Below are 6,000 nucleotides of genomic sequence, written 5' to 3' on the forward strand. Positions count from 1 at the left end.
CACAGTCAGACTTATTAGACACCATGTTACAGTCCATAGCCCAGTCAATAGCTCAGTTGGTAGGAGACTCATCAGCCTTATTATCAGCTCAGCCATCGTCTTCACCAACTCCTCCTGTACAACAAGTTGAGTCAATCCAACCCGAAAAGAACTACACTGAACAAAAATATAAACGCAACACTTTTGTTTTTGCTCCCATTCCCCATGGGATGGACGTAGAGACCTAAAATCCATTCCAGATACACAATATAACCATCCCTCCCAAACAGTGGTCACAAATCAGTCCAAATGTGTAGTAGTAGTGGGCACATCTGCTATATTGAGATAATCCATCCCACCTCACAGGTGTGCCACATCAGGATGCTGATCTGACATCATGAGTAGTGCACAGGTGTACCTCAGACTGCCCACAACAAAAGGCCACCCTGGAATGTGCAGTTTTTTGCGCTATTGGGGGTCTGGGGACCCAGAAGCGGTCAGTATCTGGTGTGACCACCATTTGCCTCATGCAGTGCAACACATCGTCGCATGGAGTCTATCAGATTGTCAATTGTGGCCTGTGGAATGTTGGTCCACTCCACTTCAATGGCTGTGCGAGGTTGTTGGATATTCGTGGGAACTGGTACACGCTGTCGTATATGCCGGTCAAGCACATCCCGAACATGCTCAAAGGGTGACATGTCCGGTGAGTATGCTGGCCATGCAAGAACTGAGACATTCTCAGCTGCCATCTGCCCTGAACAATGTGAACCATGATTCATCCGTGAAGCGCACACCTCTCCAACGTGCCAGATGCCATCGAATGTGAGCATTTGCCCACACAAGTCTGTTACGGCGACGAGCTGGAGTCAGGTCAAGACCCCGATGAGGACGACGGGCATGCAGTTGAGCGTCCCTGAGACGGTTTCTGACAGTTTGTGCAGAAATTGTTTGGTTGTGCAAACCAATTGTTCCAGCAGCTGTCTGGGTGGCTGGTCTCAGACGATCTTGGAGGTGAACCTGCTGGATGTGGAGGTCCTGGGCTGGTGTGGTTACACGAGGTCTGCGGTTGTGAGGCCGGTTGGATGTGCTGCCATATTCTCTGAAACGCCTGTGGAGACGGCTTATGGTTGAGAAATGAACATTCAATGCGCGGGCGACAGATCTGGTTGACATTCCTGCTGTCAGCATGCCAATTGCACGCTCCCTCATTGCTTGTGGCATCTGTGGCATTTTGCTGTGAGACAAAACTGCACATTCCAGGGTGGCCTTTTGTTGTGGGCAGTCTGAGGTACACCTGTGCACTACTCATGATGTCAGATCAGCATCCTGATGTGGCACACCTGTGAGGTGGGATGGATTATCTCAATATAGCAGATGTGCCCACTACCACACATTTGGACTGATTTGTGACCACTGTTTGGGAGGGATGGTTATACTGTGTATCTGGAATGAATTTTAGGTCTCTACGTCCATCCCATGGGGAATGGGAGCAAAAACAAAAGTGTTGCGTTTATATTTTTGTTCAGTGTATTTTTCAACTGTTCATTCCAAGCAGAGAGACAAACCACCCAATATTGTAATCAGTCCTCAAAAGCTGGCCAGTTCAGAGACTGTGAGTGTGACTCTGGACCCCTGGAGGTTAAGAAGCCAGCTGAGGACTGCACCCGGCTGTCGCTGCCTGAGCTGAGTCAATGCTCTGTGCAGCTGCAGGCTGCTTTGTGTTTGCCAGAGGCCCGTGCGCCTGCTGGCTCTGATCCGTTCCTGCCAGAGGCCTGTGTGCCTGCTGGTTCAGCCCTGCGTGTGCCAGGGGCCCCTGTGCCCGCTGGTTCAGTGACTATTTCCGCTGGGGGTTCTGGAGAGCCCGGCCAGCACTTTCCTGTCTCCGCTGGAGGGTCCGAGGGGCCCGTTCAGCCGCCTGTCTCCGCTGGAGGGTCCGAGGTGCCCGTTCAGCTGCCTGTCTCGTCAGCTGGAGGGCCCGAGGAGCCCGTCCAGCCTCCTGCCTCGTCAGCTGGAGGGCCCGAGGAGCCCGTCCAGCTGCCAGCTGCAGCCTCATCATCCTCGCCGGCTTCAGCTTCATCTTCGCCTGGTCCGGCATCTGCATCCTCAGCGTCGCCTGGTCCGGCCTCTGCTTCTGCCTCGCCTGGTCCGGCCTCTGCTTCTGCCTCGCCTGGTCCGGCATCTGCATCCTCAGCGTCGCCCGGTCCGGCTTCAGCATCCTCAGCGTCGCCTGGTCCGGCCTCTGCTTCTGCCTCGCCTTGTCCGGCCTCTGCTTCTGCCTCGCCTGGTCCGGCCTCTGCTTCTGCAGGGGCCACGCAGCCTTTGGGTCCCGAACCGCCGCCTCGACATCGGCGGTCATCTGCCAGGCCGCTAGTTGGGCGTCATCGTCGATATGGACGACCTCCCAGACGCCAACGCGGCCGGCCTCAGACGATGAATCGTCCTGGACTTCTGAGTTGTCAGCCTCCGGGCCGGCCTCCTGAACTGTGTTTTGTTATTGAACTCCAGCATGTGTGTTTGTGTTTTGGACAATTCACTTGGTTCGCTGGAGCTTGTTTTTGTTCGGTGTTGGTCCCTCCGTCCTGGGCCCCCGCCGCCCGCCCTGGGTTGGTCGTTTGTTTTTGTTTTGGGCTGTCTGGAGCCAGCCCTTGGAGGGGGGGTACTGTCATGGTCCTGGGTCGTTGACCCAGCGTTTTGTGTTTTGTGATCATTTTCCTCTGTTCTAGTTCTTCTGTGCCCTCCCCCCTTGTGTCCGGTTCGGGTTCTAGATTTCCTGTTTTGTTCTGAAAGTCTGTGTCTGTTGTCATTGTGTTCAGCTTGTCTCCTCCGGTCCTCATGTGTATTGGGTTCAGCTGTTCTTCCCTCCTGTGTGTGATTATCCGATTACCTTGTATGTGTATATTTAGTGGGTGTCGGTCTGTGTTCATTGTCGGCTCGTCTGCGTTCTATGGTGTTCCGTTCCTGTCTCTGCCCCACACCCCTTTTGTATGCTCTCAGGTTTGTCATTTAGTTCTGCCAATTTAGGTTTCTTCAGTTGTTTTCTCATGCTTCGTTGTCTGTTCTGCCACTGTCACCTGTAAATAAACCCTCACTCATATCATCAGTCGGCTGCCTGCATTTTGGGTCCTCCTTTCCTCCAACACCACACGGCTCACCCCGCCAGCCGTGACACCCACAGCTTATTGTGATGGCATGGAAAAGCTCTGGGGAGTGTGAATTGCTCACTTATGCTGAGTCCCTCCTATATTAACCACCCTCGATGAGTAATATGGCTCTATTTAACTAATAGAGCCATATTACATATTACTTAATGTTCAGTCTCGAACAGTTCTTGACCAGCTCACATCCAAATCACATGACCGATTGAGGAAAAAGGACCATCATCGTGTCTCTGTTTCAGCTTGCGCTAAAAGTGTGGACTTGAAACAGTGTGTCAGTCAAAAACAAAGGAAGTTGCAATCTCATCAAAAATCAGCGATACAGGTCACACAGAAAAAGACCACAAATACAGACACCTGCAGAAACACTGGCAATGACACTGCCAACCACAGGTGCCATAATACCCAATTAACTGGTATTTGTAATATAGACTAACACTACATTAGATCAGCTTAATATAATGAACTAACTAGAACTAACTAACAAACTTTATAAATTACAAATTTGTTCCATTTATTCCGCCCTAGTCCGTGGGTGAGAGAGTTGCTCCCAATGTATGGTTTTCATGCTGGTGTTGCTTCAGCCCCTGGCTCTTTCGAGCACTACACATCTGATGCAAACGTCAAAAGATTTAAGATTTAAGGAAAAAGAAATAATTGACATTGTACACATGTGTAAATATAAAACATCTACTGATTGTAATGATATTGACATGAAAATCGTCAAGAAGGTCATTGAAGGAATTGTAGGACCTCTAACATATATTTGCAACTTATCATTTCAGACGGGAAAAGTGCCAAACAAAATGAAAATAGCTAAAGTTGTGCCGCTGTATAAAACCGGGGATAGACGCCACTTCACAAATTACAGGCCTGTTTCTTTACTACCACAATTCTCCAAAATCCTAGAAAACCTGTTTAATAAACGATTAGACAAATTCTTAGATAAATATAAATTACTCTCTGACAGTCAATATGGATTCAGATCAAAAAGATCAACATCTCTGGCATTAATCGAATCAATTGAGGAGATTACGAATGCTATAGATCAGAAACAGTATGCAGCTGGAGTATTTCTGGATCTCAAGAAAGCATTCGACACAATCAATCATGACATATTAATTAATAAACTGGAACAGTATGGGATTAGGGGGGTTGTACTGCAATGGGTGAAAAATTATTTAAGTGACCGGAAACAATTTGTGAAGCTGGGTGTCCATTCCTCATCATGCTTGGACATTGCTTGTGGTGTTCCACAAGGCTCTGTACTGGGTCCAAAATTATTTATTATTTATATAAATGATATTTGTAAGGCATCTGATATATTAAAATTAGTATTATTTGCAGATGACACTAATATTTTTTGTTCTGGGGGGAATCTAAAGGAGCTGCTGGATACAATTACTTCAGAAATGTGCAAAATTAAAAAATGGTTTAACAGGAACAAACTATCGCTAAATCTAAGTAAAACTAAAATTATCTTATTTGGGAATTCCCTTAGAAATGCACAAGTGCAGATTCATGTAGATGGTGTGGAAATTGAAAGAGTACTTGAACATAAGTTTCTTGGTGTGATTATAGATGATAAATTAAACTGGAAGTCTCATATAAATCATATACATAACAAAATTTCAAGAAGTGTCTCAATCTTGAGTAAAGTAAAACACATTCTGGACCACAAATCACTCCACATTCTCTATTGTTCCCTGATTGCACCGTATTTGAATTACTGTGCAGAGGTTTGGGGCAATACTTACAAATGTTCGCTATCATCAATCTTTATATTACAAAAAAGGGCCATAAGGATAATCCATAAAACTGGTTACAGAGATCATACAAATCCACTATTCTTAAAATCAAAAATTCTAAAATTCACAGATCTGGTTCATTTTCTCACAGCACAAATTATATATAAAGCAATAAATAACCTGCTTCCTGACAATATTCTAAAAATGTTTTCTAAAAGGGAACGGGGATACAATTTGAGGGGGGAATTAAATTTAAAACATCCTCGTATCCGTACAACATTAAAAAGTTTTTGCATCTCTGTGTGTGGAGTGAAGCTGTGGAACAGACTAAGTAAAGATATGAAGCAATGTCCAAGCATGGCGCAGTTTAAAAAGCGGTTTAAGGATATGGTTTTTACAGGGTACAGGGAAAAGGTAGAGATTTGATAGGGTGTTCTTGTCTAATATTTTCATGTGTGTGCGCATGCACGGGTTTGTTGGTATGGATATATATATATAATTGTAGGCTGTGTATCCTTGAGGTGTTAATGGGGTTATTGAAAATGTGTATATGTGCGTATGTGTGTATATACGTATGTATGGATAGATAGAAACATATATGTGTATATATTAAAAAAAAAAAAAAAAAAAAAAAATTACACATAACATATAATGTAATTGCAAGGAGGTATTTCTGTAGTCTATTGATACTAGATAGTGGAAAAGGGGTGGGATTAAATAAGCTTATGCTTCTTCCTGCTCCTTTTTGAACATGGACGTTATTTGGAGTTGTGGTTGCTCGTTTTCCTTTTGTTTGCTTTGTTCATTTGTCTCTTTTAATTCTATTTTTTTTTATACTTTTTCAACATGTTCAAAATAAAGATTCAATCAATCAATCAATCAATCAATCAATCAATCAATCAATCAAGATTTATCAGAAATAAGTACAGTATCATAGCAAACAGACTGCATGAAAGTGCCAATGAAACCTTGTCTTGTCAAAAAACTAATAGCAGACTGATTGCATGTTGTTGGACTTGTTTTCCCATTTCATCATTGGACCCAATACAGTCATTTTTACCAGAAAAGTTAAAGCAAATGGATATGAAGAAATAGTTGGTTAACAAAGTTGCTGT

This window comes from Rhamphochromis longiceps, linkage group LG16, assembly GCF_057381845.1.
Source record: "Rhamphochromis longiceps isolate RC_006_pf linkage group LG16, R_longiceps_female_GT1.1, whole genome shotgun sequence".
Lineage (NCBI taxonomy): Eukaryota > Metazoa > Chordata > Actinopteri > Cichliformes > Cichlidae > Rhamphochromis > Rhamphochromis longiceps.